Source organism: Podarcis liolepis (genome assembly GCF_965112155.1).
Source record: "Podarcis liolepis genome assembly, chromosome: 1".
Classification (NCBI taxonomy): domain Eukaryota; kingdom Metazoa; phylum Chordata; class Lepidosauria; order Squamata; family Lacertidae; genus Podarcis; species Podarcis liolepis.
The window spans coordinates 102,333,886-102,360,258 of NC_139554.1; the positions used below are offsets into that span (position 1 = coordinate 102,333,886).

At 42.1% G+C, this 26,373-nt stretch overlaps 1 protein-coding gene across 8 annotated transcripts in view; it reads left to right on the plus strand.

Moving 5' to 3' along the window:
* LYPD6B (LY6/PLAUR domain containing 6B) overlaps positions 1–26,373 on the plus strand; it is a 61,168-nt gene that overhangs the window by 22,941 nt on the left and 11,854 nt on the right. For 3 of the 8 annotated variants that reach the window (XR_014523946.1, XM_083495210.1, XM_083495206.1), the window contains exon 2: positions 9,547–9,630. The exons of the other annotated variants lie outside the window; for them this stretch is intronic. The gene's annotated coding sequence lies outside the window, so the exon portion shown is untranslated. The remainder of the gene's footprint in view (positions 1–9,546; positions 9,631–26,373) is intronic. 8 annotated transcript variants of the gene reach the window in all.

Sequence of the window (26,373 nt, forward strand, 5' to 3'; positions counted from 1 at the left end):
TCTGCTATAAGAATAGAATGCATTGAAGCACTGTTGTTGCTTGTATATTTACATACAAGATCATCTTTTCCAATCTCACATTTTTAGGACTTTCCATTTGGCCGTATGTCATGTGGGCAGCTGTGGCCCACTGTGATGATCTGTTTTCCATCGTAGGCTTGTTGGAGCAAAAACTACTAAACGTCTTGTAGCACCTTAGACCAGGTCAGCTGAAGGATAAGACCTCTTGCATCTGATGAAGTACACTTCAGTCTAGTCCACAAAAGCTTATGCCATAATAATTATGTTTTGTTGTTTGTACTGTTGTATTCTTGCGGTGCCAGATGCATGCCTAGGTTAGCCACATTCTGAAAAACCATGGTGCTGAGATAATTTTTGTTTTTTAATAACCTTTTAATTGTTTTTGTATATTTTTAATTGCATTATTTCATGACTGGTTTGTTTGCTGCCCTGGGCTCCTTTGGGAGGAAGTGTGGAATATAAATTTAATACACAAATAAGAATTTCACATTAACTGGGGCAGAGTTATGTCTTTGACCCTCCAGTAGTACCTAACAGCAGGGGAAGGGTGGTTTGAGGAGCACGATTGTCTGGTTTTCCACTAGAACTCGCTTATTCAGCCCATTGCTGTTCTGCAGTGACCTGGGTTTGCAGACGTGGCTCAACTGCTGTCACATGTGCCTTTTGATAATTCTGCACTCCCCACATGAGTACTGTTATGGCTAACTACTTCTGAAATTACGAGCTCTTTGAAAACTAATTTGCAATGCTCCTTCAAATGCATGCCTGTACATGCATGCATGTGCACGTTGATGTTCAGAGAGCAGAACTCAAAAGCTACCAGGCACGCACAAGGCCTTCAACATTCCTGAAATAGCTATCTCTGTATGTATTATATGGTTGCTTCTTGCTGCTGTACTTGTTGTGTGGTCGTTTGCTGCCTCTGTTTTCAACATACAGCTCCTGCTGTCCCCTGTGATTCCGTGATGTAAATGAGAGCTGGATGGCACCACATTATGCAAAGGCCATGCTGCCACAATAATAAAAAAAAAAAATCAGTGTGAAAATATATGCTATGGCAGCCTGGCCCTAGGGCTGGTAAGGATTTTGATGGGCCAAATTCCAAGTTGACAGGAATTTGTATACAAAAATTAAGTGGCTGCTATATAAAGACGCAGTTTACCGTATATTTCGCCCTATAAGATGCACTTTTCCCCCTCCAGAAATGAAGGGGAAATGTGTGTGTGTCCTATGGGGCGAATGCAGGCTTTCGCTGAAGCCTGGAGAGCAAGGGGGTGGGTGCGCACCGACCCCTCTCGCTCTCCAGGCTTCAGGAAGCTATCCGCTAGCTGTGGGAGACCCAGCTCTCCCACGGCTAGCGGAGACCTTGCCGGCACCCAGAAGCTTGGGGCGCGCTGAGCTCCGCACGCCCCAAGCTTCAGGGTTAGCGCAGCGGTCCGCTAGCCCTGGGAGAGCTACACGGCTCTCCCAGGGCTAGTGGACTCCTTGCCGGCACCCAGAAGCTTGGGGCGCGCTGAGCTCCGCACGCCCCAAGCTTCGGGATTAGCACAGCACATCTGGGGGGGAAATAAAAATTATTTTCCTTTATTTCCCCCCAAAAAAACTAGGTGCGTCCTATGGGCCGGTGCGTCCTATGGGGCGAAAAATACGGTAGCTGACTGTGCTGTGTATAACTTAACTACTGCATTTTGTGAATAGTTTTACACCCACAGGTATATATATATATTCCTGCCAGCTGATGGCAACACCTCACGGATCTAATCAACTGGACTCAAGTCCACAAAAAGGAGTCACCTTTTTGGCTTCACCAGAAGGCACCCGTTTGTCAGCTTCTCCTACCTCTTCAGTACTCATTGATTTAATTTAAGAGGCTTTTCGTTATAACATCTCTGTTTAACTAAGGTGGCCCACCAGTGTTAGGGAACTGGGTGTGGATCTTGCTTCATTTTCCACCTGTTTACCTTTTCACTTATCTTATCTTTTATCCTTTCAGCTTCCATTTCAATTGTTTTATTCAGTGCTTTTTTCTCTAAAAAAATGTTTAGGGGTACTCTCATTTTGACTCGAGAAAATAATCATTTTATAGTTCAAATCAGGAAAAATAAATGCAGTAAATGGACAAAAGTACAAATAACATGCATTACCTCATATTACACAGCTGACCATCACAGTAACTTCCACATTGGCATGAGTTTGTGTGCACTAGCGTCTTCCCGATTCCTCTGCTTGCTGTTGGTGTTCATCGCCAGATTTTGTCCTTTCAAAAACCATGGATTTACATACACCAACTCCTACTTCACACATTAAACCCTCGCTTCTGTCTGAGACTCAGGAAACACTGTGACAGGAAATGAGGCTGCCATTGGGGGTAGCAACGGAACTGACAATTCACCGTGCTAGAGAAGAAACGAAATTTTTTAAAATCCTCTCCCATTAGATTCACAAAATGTCTAGGTATACATGAAGAGCCAGTGTGGTGTAGTGGTTAAGAGCGGTAGTCTCGTAATCTGGGAAACTGGGTTCGCGTCTCCGCTCCTCCACATGCAGCTGCTGGGTGACCTTGGGCTAGTCACACTTCTTTGAAGTCTCTCAGCCCCACTCACCTCACAAAGTGTTTGTTGTGGGGGGGGGGAGTGCGAAAGGAGAATATTAGCCGCTTTGAGACTCCTGAAGGGGAGTGAAAGGCGGGATATCAAATCCAAACTCCTCTTCTTCTTCTTCTACCCCTGCATCCCCCCAGAAAAAAGCACTGGTTTTATTCCTTTTGTCAACTGTCCTGAGAATAGAACTGAATAGCTGCGGTGTTTAGACGTAGTTTATGTCATAATTATGCCAGTCTCTTGTTCTGTTTTGACAGGGAAATAACACATGTTTATTAAGTATAAACAAAAGAAAGTACAGAATGAAGATGGGCAAACTGCCACCTAACAAAACATTATCGGCAATATTCGTTCAGTGCATTTGTTAGTCTTTTAAGTGGTACAGGACTTTGTTGTTTTTGCTAAAACAGACTTGCGTGACTACTCGTTTGGAAGCTGACTTTTTGTTTGTGAATCTCATTGTTAGTGTGTTTCTCTGTGTGTTTGGGTTCGTATCCTTTGGCTTCGTGCCAACTCAAGTATGCTCCAGGGGGAAAATCATTCATTTTCATACAGGGGAAATTTGGCATGAAAGCAGCATTACCATGAATGGGCCTTGTCTGTCCAAATCACAACAGAAGAGATTTTAGTACTCAGCATGATGGTGGGTGTGGCAGAGAGTAACAACAGTAGCAACAAGAGGATGAAAGCAAGGATTGCCTCTCAAAATGGCAGCTAGTCAAAGAGCTAGGATCTGACACACAAAGAGCAGGGAAAACCCCTACCAAACAAGCACAGCAGTGCCTGTAAAACCATAATGTCTACCTGAGTTAATTTATCACTCAAGAAAAAGCCGGGTCATATGTTCTCAGTGTAATATGTATTTATTGGGTGTAGAGACAGCCGCATCTTCAAAGTGGTTTGGAGGAAATCCTTTCAGAAATGTTTGTAATATCTGTAATTTGTGTGAATAGGCCTACAGCAAAAATAGTTCAAAGAACACACAACTAAATTTATGTACCAGGATAAATATTTATATGTAAATCTAAGTGTGACTGTGTAAGATGCAGAAAAAACCTCCAGTAGACAGATATGGAAGTTCTTGTGCAGCTTAATTACATATGGTTTGGATCTGATAGCATTTCTGAAGCCTTACATTGAGGGATTCATGTTATAATGGGTGGGGAAGAAAGTGAGAGATGGTGACTGCTGGCCATATATTTTGTAAGTTGACCTGTTTCTTGGGCCAGGACTTTGTGTGTGTGTGGCAGTAAAGAGTACCAGTACTCCCCCCTCTTTTTTCTGCCTATTTTGTGCTGGCACCTGTGACACTTCTGTCAATATATGACTACAAACACCTCATTGTTGTTATTATTTTGATTAAAAAACAACAACCCCACACTGGCCCTGGCTTTGTCATCTGCTGACCAAACAATGGTGTCAGATTGAAAGGAAATCAACACAGGTGTTCCTGGGACAATCAGGATTCTCCTTTGCATGGAAGAGCCTTACGCACATACATCTCATTCAGACTGATGCAAAAGCCGCAGCTAACAGACTGGTGGCTATAACTAGGAGGTGCAATCTCATACTCCATTCGCATGTTTCTGAAGATGTGAGACGGGAGTTGTTGGCGTTGCCTGAACCTGACCATTGTGTGTCCCAGCTGGTGAACCTGCTTGATTATTTTGACTGGGATAAATGTCAAGTTTCCTGTTCCAGTAGCCAATGATTCCTTAATCTCAAATGTGGAAATCATCATCTGCAATAGGTCTTTTTATAAGAGAGTTGTTATGGAAAGGTATGAGGCTCAGGTGGATGCAGCCAATGCTTCGTGGAAGGTGACAGCTTATCCTGCCACAACAAATGTTATGTCATTCCATCATGATCAACGTTTCGTAATGCAACAAATATTCTGCGATTCCGTCATGATCAATATTTCGTACCTAAGCAAAGGCTTGTATCGGAGTTGTGGGGTTCTGGGAATGACAATAAATTCTGCAAATGCATATGTTCGGTGAAGTATTCTGATTTTTATTAAAGCTCTAACACACTTGTTGCACTGTGACTCATCCTGGTTTCTTGTGCTGCACTGGTTAACCTGTCATGGTACTGTGATCAGTGGCTTAGAGAACCTCCTGGATTTCCCAAATAGGTTTTAACTGAAGTGGCTTTGGCAGCGTATTCATTTCCTGCGGGTGTTCATTTCCTGCAGCACAAAGACCAACTATGTATCTGACATGCAAGGGCAGTTCCTTGAGGCTGCAGTTATAATGGCATTCTAAACAGTCTCGCTGAGCAAATAAATCTTTCTCTTTGCCTGAGATGTATGTGGCATGCCATCTATTAATGTGGGTTTCCTGCGTTTTGATCTCAGCATGCAACAGCTCAGACAAAAGCAAATCATCTGATCATGTTTCATACTATTTCATGCTTATTTCCCTGGTTTCTGTTTTATTTCTTCCAGTCCAGCCATCCATAGCAACCTAACCTCCATAAACACATCTTTGTGTACCTTGATAAGACAGCAACTTTTTGGCTTACAATCACAGGGCACATTCTACAGTAGGTGCTCCTTCCCCCGCCTCCCAGAATGGCGGCTCTGCAGGGTTCCTGGGAGAATGCCATGACTGACCATTTCAGATTCATAGTGTAGATAGTAAGTCCCTTGAAGGATTATCTAAGGACCGGTGTGCACATGCAGCAGAATAAGGTGGTGCGGCTCAGCTTTCTACTTGCAGAACTTAAAAATAAATAAATCAGGATTAGTCCGTTCCCAAAATATGAGGCCCAAGCTGCCAGCTGAACTGGTACAATGGGAGGGGGGTGTCTACTGCTTTGGGAGGAACTTTGGTTTAGGAAAGTCACAAAAAGCTGCATAAAAAACGAGAAAAACAGCTGAAAAGCCAGTGTAAAGAAGAGCATCAGAGAGAACAAAACCCACCATCCACTAAAAGCCTGGGCCAAGGTGGGGACAGGGAAGGAATATAGCCTGGCTTCTAAAAAATAAAGGTGATACAGAAATATATATATACATGTCTGGAAAGGAATGTCCTAATCAAGGCATCACTATGGTTGTTTGAGTAATTTGATCTTGGTGGTTTCTGATTTGAACTTACCTGATTTGCAGTTCCCACAGTAATGTGCAGTCCATTATCCTTATCAGATTTTGCTCTTCTCCGGATTTTGGTATGCTGTTCTCAGCTTGTAAAAGTGCCAAAATGCATTTAGAAATGCATATTTAGGGATAAAATACAGTAAAACAAATATTATTTAAATGCAATTTTGGGGGGATTTTTTAAAAATTTGTAATTTTAATGCGGAATTGAGATTGAACAAAATTATGAATGAACACATGTGAAAGTAACATGGACTAGTCTGTCCATCCCTTGGCACTGCTATAGGGAAGGTCCCTATTCCTCAGCACATTACCTACCAGTGAAGGCAGGTTCAAAAGGGTTATATTAAATAATGGACATATTTACAATATTACTCCATAGCTGAAGACACACAGCAAGAGACAAAGTCAAGAACCTGCAAGGCAGAAACTCCAGGACATTTTGAGAGTCCATCACAGCTATCTTTTTTGGCATGAATGTGTACGAACCTTGGAGCACTATCTTGAGCTAATCTCCTGTGGTTCCCCACCCCTATACCCCTTTGTGTGTGGTTAACACATTGACTAAGCTTCAGAATGAAAGATGAACCACTAGCTTTGTTACCAAGGTTTTGGCTCTCTGCCACCAGTCAAGGCTAGGTACAATAACCTTCACTTCAATTAAATAAAAGTTAGATGGATAGTCATTACCTTCTCATTCTTCTCTCATCACTGCCACCCTAATCACAGAAGCTCAAAAACTGGAATTATAAAATTGCAGGGCTCGTGGTGATTTGAAGGTCATCCAAGTTAAGTGGTGTTGGGTGTGTGCTTTACCCTGGTATGACTCAAACATGCATGACATCCTGTAGGCCCGTGTTCCTCAGACTGGCCACCTCCAGATCACAATCCTAATTTTTCCTGACCATGGGAATTGCAGTCTGGTAGCATCTGGAAGGCACCAGGCCGGGGAAGGTAGTTGCTGGCGAAGATGAAAAATCTCAAGGCCACCAGGTTATCTTACTTATGGTACTCAAGCAATTGGATAGATGAGCAAGGTCAAACTGTGGCCCATGATAGAACTTGGATGTTTAAGAAAAGTGAAGGGACCTAGAACTGAATGAGAGATGTTTCTCATGAATTTGTGTTCTGCTGCATTAGAGGTCATAACTGAAGGGGAAAATAGCAAGGATCTGACTGGAGGAGGAAGGCAAATAGGAGCCCCCACTTGAGGTGGGCAACATGGTGAAGAAGGCAATGGTAGGTCTATGGAGGGAGAACTAGTGAGGAAACAGTCATGTTGAGTATTATTAGAGAGGCATGCCCCCAAAATTGGCCCTATGGAGATTGGGAGGGCTCCCAGAACAGTGTGCAGTAGGTAGAGTGGTGGGGAGTCATTCCACCTGGCAACCTGAAACGTTTGCACAGATGGAACAACTGGAAGAGCACAGTGTTGAATTCAACCTGGTGTTATTCCTACAATCAAGTCAAATTAGCTTCCAAAAAAAGTTCACAAAATACAGAAAACACGTTAGGAGTTAAAATTATAGTAAAAAAAGTTGAAAGTACAAAAATGTTTCAACTGTTAAAAAATACCCTAGTGAGCTAAAATGAGTCATTGTGTCTCTGTAAGGATTTTTAGCAATCTCTTGTCAATAGTAACAATTGATTATCGGATTGCAGCAAACACATCCCTTGCTGTGTGCACACAGCAGGATATCTTCATAAAAGATCATTGCACACCGGCCCACCCATGAGGCAAGTTGAGGCAGCGGGATCCACAGGGGCAGCAGACCCCGATGTACATCTTTATTCACCTGATGACTATCTTCCCTCACCTGTTTCCCCTGGTGGAGAGTGGGGTGCCATTTTGTGGTTTGCCTCAGGTGCCTAAATGTCTTGGACCGGCCCTGCTCTTTCATATGAGTTGATTTTCACATTCATTCCTGTATGGAAAGCTATGAATCACATCATTGCATTTTTTAAATATATTGAATAGTAAATTGTGTGTGCTGTCAGGGCAATGCCCTCGGTGTTCCAGAGTTTTTACCATGGCTCTGGACCCTACGGTTCTTTTAGCGTGCTACTTCCACCCTTAACAAACAAGCAGAAGCCATGCCTTGCACGTCTTTGTGTTGATTTTCTCCTGCCTGTAAATACCAATCCTCTGTGCTTCTCCCTCCCCCCACAAAGAAACATGAATACTGTTTTTGTTGCCTTTTGTAGCTTGATTTCTGTAACTGGATCTTGCTCTCTGGAGTCTCTATTATGCCTGCTGCTAAACTGCTCCTTTGATGGGAGAGGCTTCTAGTTACCAAATTCCCCAAAACCTTCACTGAGATGTGAACATCTATATATATAGGCCTCCCAACTTTATTTTGGAAGGCAGGCTGTTAAAGATGTTACATTGGCTCTGCCTTCTGCCGCTGCAACATTTCTCTACATCCATGGAAAGTTGCCAAATACTCTCGTGCTAACAGACAACAGAGAGATGCAGGTAGCTGAGCAAAAGAGGGAGCAGGTATAGAGTCCAGCAACAGCAGGCAACAGAAACCTATTGGTTTTGAGATGAAAACCATATATGTAAGTAGCAGTAATGTTGAGAACATATTAAAAAAAATGCTTTGTGGCACCAAAGGTTGGCACTGCTGCTGAAAGAAGATACAGGGGGAAAGAAGCTTCTCAGTCCAATAAGTTTGGATAGATGATTATAAGCCACCAAGTTAGACTGGGGTGCACGGAAGAGGAATGTTTTCATATTTCCAAAGCCGACTCTGAGAATTCATGTCAGAGGCAGTATAATGAAATCAGATTAGCCTACTCTCTTGCCTTGCCTTTTTAATGCGATGAGGAGATAAACAAGCGTGGAGTACTCATCCTGAGTGAATCAGAGAGGGTCCTCTACTACCTCTTGATTGTTAACAGGTGGCATTGGGCAGGTAAGATCCTTGGAGGGAATTGCTTTCAGTTTAAGTGCTTCTAACACGAACCTCTCAGCACAAGCTTTCCATTTCTAAAATTCCATCGCCCTCCTTAACTCAGTTTCTTCATGCTCCGCTCCATCACTAGGTCATGCATCAGTGTGCTCTGTGTGAAAATGACTTCAGTGCCAGCCACCTGCCATATAAACCTGTGCCTATGTTTGCAAATGATCTCTCTCACCTTTTGGAAGTGCATCTTTTACTTGATAAATAATTCATACATATTTGAAATGCAACATTCAGCTCCTTTGCAGATGTTCTGAGCCTGAATTGTAGAACTGTTTTGAGTTTCAAAGGCAGGTTTGTCTCGAAACTAGCTACACGGTTTTACTCAAAACGTTAACATTCTTTACCTCTCACTGTCTACCAGCTCTTCATATATGCTTTGCAGAATTTTGAGCTGCATGACAGCCCCGGATATAGGCTGCTGAGCCTGGCTTGATGACCTGTCCTCTTTATCTCGTAATCTCTTTTATTATAAATCCATTTAGTAACTGCCTTTTCATTTTGACAACTTTTAGCATTTGCTGAAAACAACTGTTTTAATACCATATACTTTTTTCATGCATTGGTTAACTATTTGGTAGAACTGAAAGCATTTAGGAATTGATAAATATGTATCAGCCAGACAATAAAAGGGCTCATTTGAAGAAGAAACTAATGTCAATTATGTTATAATTTCACTCCATTCCATTTATAGTTTTCTACCCCCCACCTTCACCACTACATTGTCAATGAGAAAGCTCAGCCTCACTGAGCTATTTTTAGGGGATTGCTGCATAGGATTTTGTTCCTAAAGTTTTAATGTGAGATTCTGCAAACCCTTGGGTTACCCTAAGTGTGCTGACACCCTGGTTTTCTTTCTCAGTGGTCTCATTTTGACTACAATCCTGTTTGGCACCTCTCAGGTGTGCGCCATTGCCATTATAAGAGAACAAAGGAGGCGTTCATGGTGAGTTACGGCACCTCTTTTTCTAGAAAAATAGAGCTGGGTGTGGGTATTAAGTGGCACCTGTAAAAGTTCCAAATTCTGCCTATCAAAGTGGTCAAGTGGACACATCTAATGGGGTAAGGCGATCTCATAGGCATATTGGCCCCAACTTGTTAATGGCTTTATCTACTAATAGCAACACCTTGAACTCAGCCCAGTTGCAAATCGACAGCCAGTTCAGACCTCTGAGCGCATTGCATGGGGTTGCAGTGTGAGTTTGCTGTTTGGAATGCATGGTTTTCTTAGGCTAGGTGGCACTGGTAGCATTCAACAGGCACCACTAGACAAGTACGGTTTAGAGTTCTTGGAATTTCCATAAACTTGCAGCAGATTCACAGTTCTCTCTGCTTCTGCTGCTTGCTGTCGTTGTTTCTGGGGGAATTGTAGAAGAATGGGGTTAAGCACTGTGTGCGTGGCAAGTTTGTGCCACATTTGAGATGAAAGAGGAAAGACAGAAAGCAGCAAACCTGGATATAATTTAAATATAAATGAGTGTTTATCCTGCCTTAGTGTTTAGAGGCACAATTATGTCAACAAATAGTGCTGGGTGGTGTGTCATTTTGGGAAACCAGCACAGCTGCAACCCTCTGCAATGTCTATAATTTGACATAATTAAGCCAGCCTCAGCTTAATTAGTTCAGTGTCCCCGGTATTCTAAATATTGCATTATTATTATTATTATCCCCCCACCCCCAGGCAATTTCTTTTCTAACTTGAAAACTTTCTCTCTGCTCCTGCCCTCAAAAGTTTCCCTAATGCTAGCAGAGAGACTTAGAAATCACTGGAGAACAGTGCTGCAGTCACTGTGCCTCTGGATGGCTGCCACTGTGAGTGAACAAAGCCCAGGATTTCTCAGGGAATGCAGGCACTGATACCTTTATCATTTCTGTTGGACCTATTAACACTAGAATGCAGGCGTCTCGGTTTCTGTCAGGTGTGCACAAAGACCGTTTGTTGTTGGAGGGGCTGAGCTAGAAACTTGGCCCGGCTTTGCTAACTTCCAGGGACCAGAAGAAGAAATCTGCCATCTCATTACGGTTGACCCAGTTCCTACCTTTCCTTGTAATAATGTTACAGTAGTGTTTAGAGATTTTATGCAAACATACTCTTAAAGCGCTGTCAAGAGAACTCTGGGTTAAGTGGTGACAGGTGCTATTGCATGTATGGGTTGCTAGCATGTCCCCTTCCCGCTTCCCCCTTCCACCCTTCCATTCCCTCATTCAGCACGAGCCCATTAATGCAGCATTTTCAAATAAACTGTTTATATATATGAGAGAGGGAGAGAGGAGAGATTCTATTGACTTCTCAGGCTTCTATCCTGCTCCAGGGAACCAAATGAACGTGACATGTGCTGCCAGAGACATGTAGAACAGGTGATCTGGGTGAACCTTAATGTTGGTGACCAGATCTCATAGCCTCCAACATTTCTCCAATGAAAATAGAGACATCCTATTCAACAACAACAACAACAACAACAACAACAAATTTTATTATTTATACCCCACCCATCTGACTGGCTGTCCCAGCTACTCTGGGCAGCTTCCAACATATATAGAAACATAATAAAACATTAAATGTTAAACAGCTCATATAACGCCAACATCTCCGTTGAAAATAGGAACATCCCACCATACCCTCCAACATTTCCCCAGTGAAATAGGGACCTCCTAAGGAAAAGCGGAGCATTCTGGGATCAAATCAGAAACCAGGACAGCTTCTGTAAATCTGAGACTGTCCCTGGAAAATAGGGACACTTGGAGGGTCTGAGATGCTCAGTCCCAGAATGCATTCCTCTCTTTGCCGAACATCAGCCATGACAGAGATAGAAATGCTGCAGGTAATTACCCAATACTGAATTCACCTCTAATACTGCAAGCCAACTGGCTGATTGCTGAACATTTGACCGAGAGTCTGCTGTGTGGAACACAGACCCAAGGAAAGCAGCTATTAAGGTGTTCTGGAAGTCTGGAAATACAACATAAGAAACCTGGAAATTAAGGGGAAATCGAAGATTAATGGAACCTAAGCAGCCATTAGTCCCCAGTTGAAAATAAAGCAGTGGCCAGTGTGTGAGAGTGTCAGGGTATATATCGTATTTTTCGCTCTATAAGACGCACCAGACCACAAGACGCACCTAGTTTTTGGAGAAGGAAAACAAGAAAAAAAATATTCTGAATCTCAGAAGCCATAACAACAAGAGGGATCACTGTGCAGTGAAAGCAGCAATCCCTCTTGCTGTTCTGGCTTCTGGTATAGCTGCGCAGCCTGCATTTGCTCCATAAGATGTACACACATTCCCCCTTACTTTTTAGGAGGGAAAAAGTGAGTCTTATAGAGCAAAAAATACGGTACTTTATTCACCCTGGGATTCTTTAAAGGCTGTATTAAAGTGTATCACTGGTCTGGCACATAGCAAGTTCACTTTATGATGAATTGGGAAAGGTACAAGAAAGGATAATTGTGCCGGAGTGCTGTCATGTGGAGAAAGAAAGAGTTGGGCCTCTTGGGGAATTGTAGAATAATGAGGAATTGTGCCCCAGTCGTACAACATGGCCATTGCTGCTTGGCTGTTTCCTAGCAGGGGTGGAATTTGTCAAGATAGCAAAGCCCTCGAAACTTGTGTTCAGCATTTTTCAGAGCAAAGTACTACACTCTTAAGTGGACCATCCTGCCAGCCGGCATGCCTTTGTCAATAAAGATAGGACTAAAAACACACACTGTTGAGTTTTCTATTATCTAGCAAACCCTGAAACACCATGTGGACCTTTTTTTTTAATGCTCCCTGTTAGGCAAACCTTTCAGAACAGTGTTTCAAGAGGAGGTTTCAGAAGGAGCACATGGAAATATGAGGCAGTTGACTAAAATACAAAGGATCACTCTTGCATATAACATTAAAAAAAATTAAGGCATTGGGCAAACTTCCAACTAATTATTTATTACTAGAGATGCCGATCTTTTTGGGGGGGCACAGGAGGAGTATAGCTATTATGTTCATGTTCTGATTCAGTGGACATCATCACCATCTGTGTTCAGGAAACTAAAGACAAGGGTAAACTAGAAACTGGGCTATAGCTGCAGTCCCTCAAATTAAACCAATAACAAGGCTATGGTACCTGTTTCGTCACTCCCAAGGATTATTTACTCAAAGGTCTACAAGACTTTTCTTAAAAGCCTGATGTATATTCAATGCATCCTTTCACTTCCCAATCCCTATATACGGGGCTGGTTTGCACATCATGGTGTGCCATGATTTATAGCTTCCTGTAAAAACAACAACAGTGTGCTAGTGCTGCTCTGCTCTGCTAGGAGCAATAAGCCTTGGCTTAGCATTGAGTGTGAGAACCAGGGCTCAGTATATGTTTCTCTCCAATATTCCAATAAATGGAAGCCAAGGTTTGTTCTTGGCTTGCCGCTTGTTAGTTTGGGAGAAGCAAACCGTGAGCACTGGTTCACATGTAATGCTAAGCCAGATAAGGACTCATTTTTCATCCTGGGAGATAATTGTGTGTGGAAATGAGCAAAGGGCAACATAATTAATTTTTTACTTTGCTTAGGTATATTGATTAGTTTGGTTAACCAATCTACTGAGCAGTCTCTTGTACATAAATCAGAGTAGCTCCAGGTGATCTAAATTAAGTCATTAACATTTTTTAAAAGGCACCTCTCCCACATACACATCACGGTAGATCCAGATTTTTCCCATAATTTTTTTTATTAAAGCTTTTCTATGATACAAAGTAAAAAAATCTGTCAGTTACATAAAAATAATTATTCAAACATTCGTTCCACGGTAACATCGAACTGTTCCACTTTTCATAATCCAGTGTTTTCCCAATCTTTAAACCCAAATATTGTGTGTTCATCTTCCTTTTCACAAAGTCCAAAAGGGGCTCCCAATTAATGATCTTGATAAATGTCAACAGTAGTTTTCATGGTAGAACCAGACTGATGTATGGGTCACAAAAGGCCTTGTTCTGTATACACACAGCAGGCATGGGAGCATTACCCCATTGTTCATGGACCCTTGTAATGTGAACCCAGGGACTACACATGTTAAGTGCCTAAGCAAGCAATTTCTGTGTGATCTGCACCCCTTTTCTATAATAGATGGATCACACAAATGGGACCTACTCATCTAGGCATTTAAACACCTCATGTGCCTTAAACTCTTCAAAGAGCAAGGAAGTTTGCAATCCTAAACACACCCAGTGGAACGTCTGAGTAGAAAACACAAAGCCAAAGAGATGCTGCAGTACACATGAGGAGAGGCATAATGTGCACAGGAGCCAAGTATGTATCGGTCTTTATGCCTTGTAATGCTATATGACAGTTGCAGGCATAGGCAAACTCCTGCCCTCCAAATGTTTGGGACTACAATTCCCATCACCCCTAGCTAACTGGATCAGTGGTCAGGGATGATGGGAATTGTAGTCCCAAACATCTGGAGGCCCGGAGTTTGCCTGTGCCTGGTTTAAGGGGGGGGGGAGCAGAAGCCCCCCATGTCTCTTCTCTAAGTTTTCTTTGGCATGGTTCTGAGGATAGTTTACAAACTCCTTGTCTCAATGGAATGAATGGCAGTTGTTCAGCAGCAGTCTCTTGTGCAGCAGTGGTTTGCACTTCTGGTTTCTCCTGTGGTGCTTTCTAATAACACCAGGAAAGTTGCTGCTGTAGTATTCTCTTGTCTCTTCCAAGTGGCCCATCACTGGTACAGAAGGAATGCCTCCTAGACATTCTTCTCCCTCTCTCTTATCAAAGGGAGATATGGGATGAAGACTGCAGGGTGATTAAGGTGCCTCGGAGTGTGGGAGGGATAGTGTGGAAGTATAGCAAACAGTTCCCAAAATTCTTGTCCTTATAATTATTTTGGCTATGTGGCTATGTGTCAAAAGTTATCTGTTACTTGACTATCTTAATAAGCTTCTCACTAAACCAAGGCTGTTAATCTACATGGATTACTTTTACCCCTTCCCTGTCTTCAGTAAAACTACAGCGAATTCAGTTTTCTACTCTTATAAAACTTTCTTTGACAAGTGGAAGCAATTTCCACTAAGGCAAAGACACTATTAGATCCTAGAGAGAATTTGCACTGAACACAGCAGAGCATTGTGCAAGCCAGGATGGCAGCTTTTCCAGCAGTGAAACCGAAAATCATGTGAAGATGTGCCTTTGTATAGTCAGCTAGTTTCTACATACACTTACATCTGGACCAGGGGTCTGCAACCCGCGGCTCCGGAGCCGCATGTGGCTCTTTTACACCTTTGCTGCAGCTCCGGGGCGGATACTAGCGAGGGGAGGAGGCGCATTGTGCGCCCCGACACTCCCCACTGTGGCGGGTGCTGTACTGGCTGTGACATCGCATGGGGGCGGTGCATGCGTTAGTCACGCACCGTCCCGACGTCACCTTCCCGCCCGCTGTCAGATCGCGGCTCCGGAGATATATTTGTTTTAAATGTCGCAATGGTTTTGCGGCTCCCACTTTTTTCCCCTTCGGAAACGGGTCCAAGTGGCTCTTTTTGTCTTAAAGGTTGCAGACCCCTGATCTGGACAAATAAGAGGCATTATCAGAGTTCAGCGACACATTCCAACCAACCAAAAATACTTGAGGAGTACAACGCAGGGCTATTGAGGGCTGTAGCCTATGGAGAAGGTGGTGACTTAAGTAGCCTGAGGGCCTGACAGGCAGTGTGCAAATCCACATTTTGCTCTGGAGTGGGCAAGCCATTAGTTTTATTTTGTGACCCACCCATCAGGTATTTTCTACATTATTCTCTGAAGTCTCATGATCAAGTATTTCCATAAAATTCTAAAACTTGAGCTGTGTGCAGCCAATCTAGTGCACACATTGGACTCATGTTAATTCTGTGCTCCCTATGGTACCCACTGTTGCTAATCCAAAGAGGGATAGTTGAACTAATTTCTACCATGAGCTAAGAGGAGTAATAAATGGAAATTCAAACAATGTCTATCTAACTCAGCTTGACAAATTTACCTTTGCTTTGTTTTCAATAGATAGCATTTGGCAGGTGGTAAATCTTCTGTACTATGTGCAAAGTTAAACAAGAAACACTGGTTGAAACTGAAATGGCCAGATTGCAGACCTTTGAGTATTGACAGGGAGGGCTGATGGGGTGAATTAAACATCCAGGAAGCATTGTGATATTAGCTAACCTGAGGCAACAAAGAAAAGAAAATATGGATGAATATTCTATGTTGAACTTAATGAACTTAACTTATTATCAAACTAGTTGTTATCTCATTTCCTGGTTTGGAAAATCCCCCTTTTGCTCATCGTGATTTAACAACATGATATAAATCTTGCTACTGTGGTCTTCCAGAATGTTCCACTTTTGGCATCTTTGGTGCCCTGGAGCTGTATGTTGCAAGCCAAGGGCTGGAATCTTTGCTTACTAATGGGAGAGCTACTTGTGAATAAGGTGGGAATACATTTTATCACTTTTCTTTCCTGGAAAGGCCTCGTGGGGTCAGTCCCATGGCATGCCTTTCTCAGCTACTTTGCGCAGACATGCTTCCACTGTGGCATGCGGTTGGCTTCCCATGTAGCTTCTGCTTAGCCTTGAATGGTGAAAGAAGGCATTAGAAGGAGTATATGTTGCAAACAGTCTGTAAAATACATATCGGGCATATTAGGGCTAGAGTTAAAACTCAGTTAAAATCTGTGGAGCTCTGGAGCTGACTGCCTGGCCTGCCGCCATCTTGACTGGAAGCCACCGGAAGCTAGAACTGATTGCAAAAACTTGGGTCAGTCATGCCAAGAGGAACTATGAAGAGATGCCTTCCTGACTGCAAAGGCTATTCCCCTCTCCTCCATTACAAGAAGTGCTTATACATAATACACAAACACATATGGAAGACTCTGGAATCTAAACGTTTGGTAGTAAGAAAAAAGGGGGGTCCAGGTGTGGATAAGAGTTTGAACTGAGGTGTGTGTGGGATATCTTAGATTTCTAAACAATTGCCTCTGACAGCAAAGGGAGGTAGAATGCTGACACACACACACACACACACACACACACACACACAATTTAATATGTATATTAAAGCTTATTTTTTTCAGTAGAAGACATCTCATGAATTCTGTATGACAGGTATAATGAGGTGAATCTCTGAAACTGTAATTTGTGTTAAACCTTTTAAAGCAGTGCACTTTTAAATTTTTTAATCCACTCTTGGACCTTATGGTGAAGGGCAGCTAACTACTTCATTAAACAATAGCAACAAATTTCAATAAAGTTTCCATTTTAGTCAAAGTTTCCAAGAGGTTACAACTACTCAACAGATGAAATATCTTTCTTTAACAACTTTGGGTAGTTGGTTACATTGAAACCAATGCTTGACACTCTTCAAGTAGTGTTTAATATGTAAACAATCCTTCCAATCTTCCAAGCTGCTTTTGTTACCAAAAATGTCTTGTAGACCTGCATAGTTTGGGTCATAAAAACTTGCATACCCAGCTACTATCTGACTTCATTGCCTATCAAGTCTCGGTTTTCAAGTACATGTTACAAAAGCAGTAGAACAGCAGAAAAGCAAGCTTAGTATTTCTCTTGCATTTGCAGCATCACCATCACGTTAGTGTTCCTGCCACTGGTTATTAATTGTTGAGTTTGTTTTGAGAGTATGTAATGTTATCTGCATGGCTTTATTATGCTCCTAGCTTTATGCTTATCTCTTGTTATCTTTTGTGCAGTGGCTAAAGCAAGCAAACACCTCTGCTCTTAAGAAGCAAAATTGCAAGCCCTTCTTGCAAAATCATTACAAAGCAGTGCTGTGTTCTTCACCTGAAGTGACATAATTTAGGGCATTTAACCTCTGACCTGATACTGTGATAACCATACTCTGGGGGAGTGAGCAACCTATCCTTTTATGGTTGCCTGTAGAGAAAAGTGAGTTACGGAACTCACTCGGAATGTGCTTTAGGCATAAATAATACCTGCCTGGGTAACCCTAGATGAACATACAAGATTGGCGCAGATGCAGAATAAGTGTAGCCAGTATTGTCTCCCTAATATCAATGTACTGGAAGAAGCAAAAATCACCAGTATTGAAGCAATAATTCTTCAACATCAGCTTCGTTGGACTGGTCATGTTGTGCGGAAGCCTGATGATCGTCTTCCGAAGCAACTACCCTATTCCGAACTTAAAATTGGAAAGCGTAATGCCGGTGGTCAACAAAAGAGGCTTAAAGACTGCCTCAAGGCAAAATGTAGTATAAACACTGACAACTGGGAAACACTGGCCTGCGAGAGCTCCAGTTGGAGAACAGCCTTTACCAAAGGTGTCACGGACTTTGGAAGACACTCAAACTCAGGACACAAGGGAGGAACGTTCTAAGAGGAAGGCACGCTTGGCAAATCCACACCATGATCAACTCCTGCCTGGAAAACAATGTCCCCACTGTGGAAGGACATGTGGATCCAGAATTGGCCTCTACAGTCACTTACGGACTCATTGTTAAAACTGTGTTTATGAAAGACAATCTTACTCGGCTACGAGTGATCGCTGAAGAAGAAGAATTGTCTCCATTGGCTGGCAGTGGTTCTCCAGGGTTTCAGGCAGGGAGATGGCACAGCAAGCATGAGGCCTGAAATGCTTTTGCTTTTGCTTTACATTTACAAGCTAAAACTGAAAATCTCAACTAAGAGTTCATGGGTGCACCTTAAGGATTTAACAAATTGAATGTGGCATAGGTTTTCTTTGTTTTGTTTTTTTACATTGGATGAAGTGGAGTATTATAAAAAGATAACATTGTACTGGGTATAAACTTTTGTATATCTTTGAATAAGTAACAATGAAAATAGATACAGTGATACCTTGGTTCTCAAACACCTCAGTACTCAAACAACTTGGAACCCAAACACTGCAAATCCGGAAGTAAGTGTTCCGGTTTGCGAACTGTTTTCGGAAGCTGAACATGCTCCGTTTTGAGTGTTACGCTTCCGTTTTGAGTGCCACACTTCCGTCTTGAGTGTTACACTGAGGTCTGTCTGATTTTGCTATTTATTTTGTGGTTTTGTTTTTGTTGCTCTTTTTGTTTCGCTTTTGTGACTGTGGAATGCAGTTCACCTACTGATTGATTGTGTGACTGCAGTACATTGTTTATTGATTTCATTTTATGGATTAATCGTCTCCTTAGGTAGTAAAATTCATGTTAAATCGCTGTTTTAGACGTTGTTTTTAAAAGTCTGGAACGGATTAATTCATTTTGCATTACTTTCTGTTGGAACGCATGCCTTGGTTTTGGAATGCTTTGGTTTTGGAATGGACTTCCAGAATGAATTAAGTTCCAGAGCCAAGGTACCACTGTACTTTACCAGAGGAAGTGGAGTCTAGTCCATAAAAGCATATGCCACACTAAATTTGTTATTATTTAAGGTGGCACCAGATTCCTCGTTGCTTTTGCTGCCAGAGATTAGCATAGCTAACTCTCTGGAAAGCTTCCAGGTTCAATTTCCACCCTGGTTTCTGTTATTCCCAAAATGACATACTCTTGGGTAGGTAAGTGGTTAAACTCGGTGTCCCCATTGATACAAACAGAACATTTCTCCATAATCAGACCTTTGGCTGATTGACATTCTATGGCCTTTAAAATGTTTTTGTGGGAGGGGAGTTATTAGTTTGTTTTTGTGTTATGTATTTTGTGTTCTCATTCTGTATTTTTGCATGTTGTGAACTGCCTTGTGCTCTTTGGATGAAGTGTGGTATGCAAATTAAATAAATAATCTAGTTGCAACTAACTCAAGTCTTGTGGTTCTCAATGGGACTAAACCTTGGCTAGACTGAAGGCAGTAGGACTTGTCTGACAGCATCACAGTGTAAATAGACCATAAGGGCACAGTCATTATGCAGAACAACATCAGCTGGATATTCTTCCTTAGCACAACGGAATATATGTTGGTAGCATTAACGCTGCAGAGTGCAGAGTACCTGGGAGCCAGGAGATTGCTTTATGTGTGTGGCCACTGATTTGTTAGGACAAGCTTTGCTAACTGCATACTTGAGAGCAATTTTAATATGTAAAGAAAAGAGATTTCCTCTCCCCCTCCACCCACAGTGCTATGAGCAAACAAGTACAAATGAAAGAACAAGGAGCCACGTTTTCTGAGATGGTACTGCTAGTGGTGGTCTTTCCTCAACCTTAAAACTATGGAACATCAAAGAGGCATCCAGCAGCAGTGTCTAAATTGCAGGAAATTATATGTGCCTAATAACCAAGAATTAAATGCTCAGGCTGCTTTAAGTGCTAGTAATTTTACTCTGCTCTTTTTGTGCAAGCCAGCAGGGGTTTAGTATATGACAGGGGCTTGTACAATCGTTTTAGTCTTCTAACAGTTGCCCATGTTGGGGTGTGTTTGTGTGAAACAATAGGATCATGCCCCTCCCAGAGTCTGGCACTTTCCTGTCTCCTTGATTTTACTGGAAGGGTAAAGCATGCACATAAATATCTCTCACTTCAATAAAAGGGGTGCCAAATTGTGACTGGGGTTTACATGGACATAAAAAACAAACAAAACTTGCTCTATGCCTGTATTCTGTCCTTGACAAACGCTTATGAATCTTGAATTTTCACTCTCGCCACAGTAGTTTCTGTGACACCATATAAGCCCTGAACTAGATTAGAATGTTGCTTTTTATTGGTGGCATTTAAACGCCATGATTCAGTTCATGATCAATATGAGCACATCAAGAAAAGAAGAATGACGTCCTGATTTCCAAAGGCTATTGTGAACATTTTGGTCTGCAATAAACTTGCTGGCTGCTGTTTTCTTTTTCTTTCTTTTTTCCTTTTTGGTTGCCAATTGACAATTGCCTGCCACCACCTGGTGTGTAAATCAGGGGCACAGAATTCATCAGGTTACACAGAGATCAAAAGGATCTATTGATTTATGGGCATAATGTAGATTTCCCTTTGTATACCCATATGGTAGTTTCATAGCAAAGGAATTCTTACTGATTTAATCTCTTTTGGGGGTTTGGATGTGGGGCTTTTATGACTTACTTTCTAACATATTTTTCAAAGCAGTAGTAATTAAGATGGTTTGTCAGTAGCTCCATTATATACCCCTCCCAGTTTTCAAGAGTGAAAGCTATAACTCACCTGTAAAAATTTGCCTCAGGCTGACAGTTGGCAGAAAAGATTTTAGGAGCACAGGAGAATTTTGTGAATGATTATATACACTCTTTCAACACAGTTGCTGTGCAGCTCTGTTGTGTCATCTTTTGTATAAAGCACACCCCAATTTCACCAGATGTGCAGCTTTGGGAGTCTTTACTCATGGTTGCAGACTGGGGTTTCAGTTAGTAAAAGGATAGACCGGGGCTGGACCAAGACATTTTGGCACCTTAGGCTAACCACAAAATGGTACCTCTCTTTCCCTCCGGGGAAAAAGGAGTGAGGATCTACATCGGGAACAAGGGGGTGGGAAAATAAAGAGCTGCATTGGGATCTGCTGCTTCCGTAGATCCTGCCACCTGTGGCATTTGCCTGACCTTGCCTCATGGGTGGGCCAGCCCTAGCATAGACTTTAGAACAAACTAGCAAAACTAGTCTCATTATCTTAGCACAAATCCATGTATGTTATACTTCTGTCCTGCTGTTCAGTGGGATTAAATGTGCATAAATTTGCAGCCTTAAAAACATGTTAAGCATTCTTAGGTGGTTTTCAGCTAACTTCTCGTGCTAGTGCAAGTGGATTCCCCCCCTCCCCCTTGTGTGGCTTTGCACCATCCCCACATCGGGAGAGTTGTGGGGGGAACCCAGAATGAATGGGGGGGAGGGAGAACAGTCTGTTTTGCAAAAGGAAATCTTTGCAATGGTGGAATGCTAACCTTAGCTTCAGTGCCCCTGTTTTTAAACCGTATGCTTTAAAAAGGCCACTTCTCACTTAGCTGAAAGGAGCTGACTCATTTCAATGAGATAATTCTTACTTTACATTTTGCGTTCAACACACGAGTGCCATGCCATGTCAGATGTGATGTATAATATATGCAAAAAATAAAACAAACCTGCACAGTCTTCTTATCTGACACAGCACAGTTTTGTACCCTGAAGCAAATCTGGATTTGTTGAAGTGTAATATAAACATCTGGGTAATTGGCAGCTAAGGCTATTGAAGTATTGTCTCAAATCAACATCATAGTGCTGGAGTAGTTTCATGGGATGCCTTAAAGCCCCAAGGAATTTAGTCCATTTTACTGTATAGAACAGGCTTCCTTAACCTTGGCCCTCCAGATATTTTGAGACTACAATTCCCATCATCCCTGACCACTAGGCCTGCTAGCTAGGGATCATGGGAGTTGTAGGCCAAAAACATCTGGAGGTCCGATGTTGAGGAAGCCTGGTATAGAACACTAAGGAAACCTTTACTCAGCAAAGACACTCAGCATCTCCTCAAGTTTAAGATTAGCAGGACTTGACACCACCATGATATATTGCCTGCCTAGCTTTATTTTCATATTGGCCACAGGACATAACAGAAATACAAAAACCTAAGGATGACTGCAAAACGCATATCTTATATAAAGGGATGGGGTTCCGTTTTAATGCAAATTTGCATGTCCCAAAACAATGTGCAAACATGAAACATGCTATTCTTCAAAATGTGCACTACTCTGAATTTTGCAGTGTGGCTCTCCAACCAAATAACGTGTTCAGTGTGTGTATATTAGGGGAGCATGTGTATAGAAATGCAGTGGGGGAAGGAATGTTTGTTGCTGTTGTTATTTTCTGCTTATAGATGTTAGTTTATCCTTGTTGCGTCATGTACCTCTGTATACTCATTGCATTACTTATCTGCACTGGATATTAGTTACCTATATACAGCATATGAAAGGTAAATAAAAAGGGTTTTATTAAAAGAAGAAGAAGAAGAAACCAATGCCCATATTGTTGGAAATAGCATACCAAAACATATATATTACGGGAAAGTGCTTGCAAAAATATGCATATTAGGATAAATGTGACCTAAAATCCTGATAAATTCTTGTGAGGATTTTCTAAAAATAAAAATAAAAATGTTCAGACTCTTGTGAAAATGTGGGGAACTTAACTTGAGATTGGAAAAATGAGAAACTGAAATTGCAAGATTTGCCCATTCCTACTCATATGTTATCAGGGTGGACAAGAGGTAGGTTAATCAAGATTGTTCCTGGTTATTCATCTATCTTACCTTTTCGTCACTAAGCATTACCTTGTTGAAACCGTCCTAATTTAAGGTTGCTTTTGCTGAAATCAGGGATCAGTTTTTCAAATACCAGTGCTGAATTACTGTGTTCAGAACCACATAGAGCTGGAATTTTAATCGTTTTGAGACACTGTAGTGTCCCCACCTGCTTTTCTCTTCCTTTCCTTTTCATGCTCCTGATTTATGTCTGAGTGAAAGGTATGCAGGTTGCGGGTAAAAACTCCAGGTACATTTTATTAACATGAGTGTGCAGCATACCACACTGGAGGGAACACCCACCTACACACACACACACACACACACACACACACACACATTACCTTGAGGCATCTCTACTTTATTACCCTGTTTTCAGGCATGAAGTAAGTGAAGCATGTTGCCCTCTTTTTAGGAAGTTCTTATTAACCTACTTCAGTTGATCTGTTGATTTAGTTTAGTTTCCCTTTAATCAGATCAATCTTAATGAAGCCTCTGGAGACAGCAGGGCTGAATGAGGACATACAGTGGAATTGTGACAGAGTAAGAAAAACGATTGCTTGTGGGGGTGCTAGGGGGTGCAACACTGCATGTGAATTACCAAAGACAGGATTGTGCAGACAACCCTTGCAGAAAATAGTGTGATGTTCAGATGACCTGCCCTTCATACACATTCCATAAAACTTTCTACAAAATCCCACGTTCTCTAGCAGCCTCCTCTAACTCGAGGTGGTCAGATATTGATGGACTACAACCTGCATCATCCATGATCATTAGCTGTGGTGGCTTGGAATGACGGGGACCCAGTATATGGAGACCCAAAGTTGGGGAAAGGTTGGTCTGAAGGAAGCATTGATACACATGGGTTGATGCCTGGGTGTGAGTTGGTTTATTTGTGGTTGGATTGGATCGGCGTCAGAGGAAGTACACAATCTGCCTCACTGTTCTTGGAGCTAAACCCAGGCATCCCCCAGTAGACAAGTGTCTTGCCCCTTCCCATCTCCCAATTATTTAACGTATGTGATTGCTTGAAGGAAAGGCACTCTTCCATACAAGATGCAGTTTAATAATAAAATTAAACAAGCCTGCAGTCCTAAGCATACCTACTGGGTAATTCCATCAAAGTTAACGGGACTTGACTGGATGGGAGTGCCAATGTGAAATACACTGTTGTTTCTTTTTCAGAAATCTTAAGATGGTGGACAGTGCTTGCCCGCCCCAGAAAAGTACTTTGCCTTCCCCCTCCTTCAGCATATTTTCTGTCGCCACCACTGATTCTCTTTCCCTGAACCCAAACCATTTGTATCTCCTCCCCTCTGCCTGTCCACCACAATATATGAGATGAGGGAGGTGTAAAGTCCTGAGGTGGCAGAATGGCCTATATCGCTTCAAACTGCAGTTGGGGCAATACCAATGCTCTCCACTTAAATCTCCTTACCAATATAGGGGGGAGAGAGAGAGAGAGAGAAGGAGGTTGTATCTCAGCCTTCTGTCTTCAGTGCTAGGCCAGAGCCTCCTCTTCCATTGATCTGCTCCTTGGAAGGTGCAGGTAGGGGAGAAGACATTGCACTTAGCAAGGGAGAGGGGAGGGACTTCTCTTTCATTTCCTGCCTTTTTTAAGCAGGTCACTGCCTTTTTACATAATCCTGTTGCTAGTCAAGAGAAGCAGGATGCTGAACCCCTCATTTTGGGAACCCTTCTTAGCCCTTGGTCCCTGTTATTTCACAAAGCATCGTCGTCATCATTTATTAAATTTATATACTGCCCTTCATCAAGAGACCACAGGTTGCTTTACAATTGTAATCATGCTTTACAACACCATGTTAAGATTTACTCTTTCTTTACCATCGGTGTTGAACTGGTCTTCTGATAGCAGAGAGCAGGAGAGCGTTCCGGCAAGGACATGTTCAATGGCTCTCCCAGTGGGAAAGTGTGCAGCCAGAAAGGGAACATTCAGACACATGCAGGGGAATGCTGTGGGTTGCAGTGCTGAAGTCCTGGGAGGTATAGTGAGCTCATTGCAAATGCTGCCCTGCAGTCCTTTACCAGCAGTCTGTGTTCCTTTGAAGCTGGGGGATCAGACTGGACTTTCAGTTAAGCGTAAGTACAAACATGCCTAACCCAAACGAGGCTCTGCTGTAGTGCAGACAAGGGAGTGATACTTTAAAAAGAAATGAACTTGAACTGCAGCTGTTTACACACATTTTCCCCCTCCCCCTTTGAGTCACCAATGTCTGAAGAATGAGCTGTTAATGCAATGTCAGGGTTCAGTTCAATTCAGAGATGCATGGCATGTTGGTTATAGAGAGGAAGATTGCCATATTTTATTGGACATAACCACAGTTGTCACATATTAGACACCTCCCCCACAACCCTGAAGGATTGTTTCATTGCAAAAGGAGAAACCAGAGGGAGTAAAAAAGGGAACAAGCTTGAAGAAAGAAAAGCAAGGGAGAGAGGACAGCAGTGGAATGAGAGAGAACAAAGACACCTTTCTGAAGCACAGGTGTGCCACCTAAAATGGTAAAGAAAGCAGAGGAGAAAACTTGCATCCACTTGTTATCCACACATAAGGTGGTTTTATCGTGCTTAGGAAAACAAAATCCCCTGTCAATCATTCAACCCTTCATTTAAATTTTAATCTGGTTTAATATGAACCAAAAATTTAAAATCTTGGTTCAAGTACTTGCATTCCCCCTTGCACTCTCAGTCATACATAAAGTGTGTAATGTATGGGATCTAATTTGGCATATAGCAGGGATGGGAAATGTCCAGCCCATAAATACAGCACCCCCATTTGACCACACCCACCGGCCCGACATCTGACGTCAGGTATGAGGAAGGATGGAAAATTTGTGGCCCACCAGATATTGTTGGATCCCCAACTCCCATCAACCTTGACCATTGTTCAGGCAACATTTTCTAGAGGAACCCAAGTTCTCCACCCATGACATAAATGTTCTGATGCTGAAACAGTACCTAGAAACAAAACATACAGCAATAGAAAGGCTTGACTTTGGGTAATCTCAGTGTGCCGAAACTGTACATGGGTTCCACTTCTGTTCAGTTTATATTATTTATATTTAATGGAGCAGGACGTCACTCGCAAAGCTTCATGCCAGAATAAATAAATTAATCTCTGAGGTACCACACTACTATTTATCTTCCCCTTTAAAGAAAAAAAGGTGGGATATATATTGCATTAGGTAATGATAAAGAGATTGCGTTTCATTAAAAACAAAAACCACACATTGAAATACTACATCCCAACACATTAACACCAGTTGCTTCTGCTTTATTATCTTATCAGTCTTTTACCAGACTTAAACAAGACCGTAGTTTTTCACAGTTGGTGACTCCATTTAGGTTTTTAATTACAAGTAGCAGCTGAAATGGCTTGGATTGCTACAATTTTCAGTTGCAAAAACCCCCCAATAGCTTCCAGGAACAACTGGTAAAAAACAAACTCTAAACAGTGCATTTGTTCAGTTTGCATTGTAGTAGCAGATACTTTCACAGGCTGCTG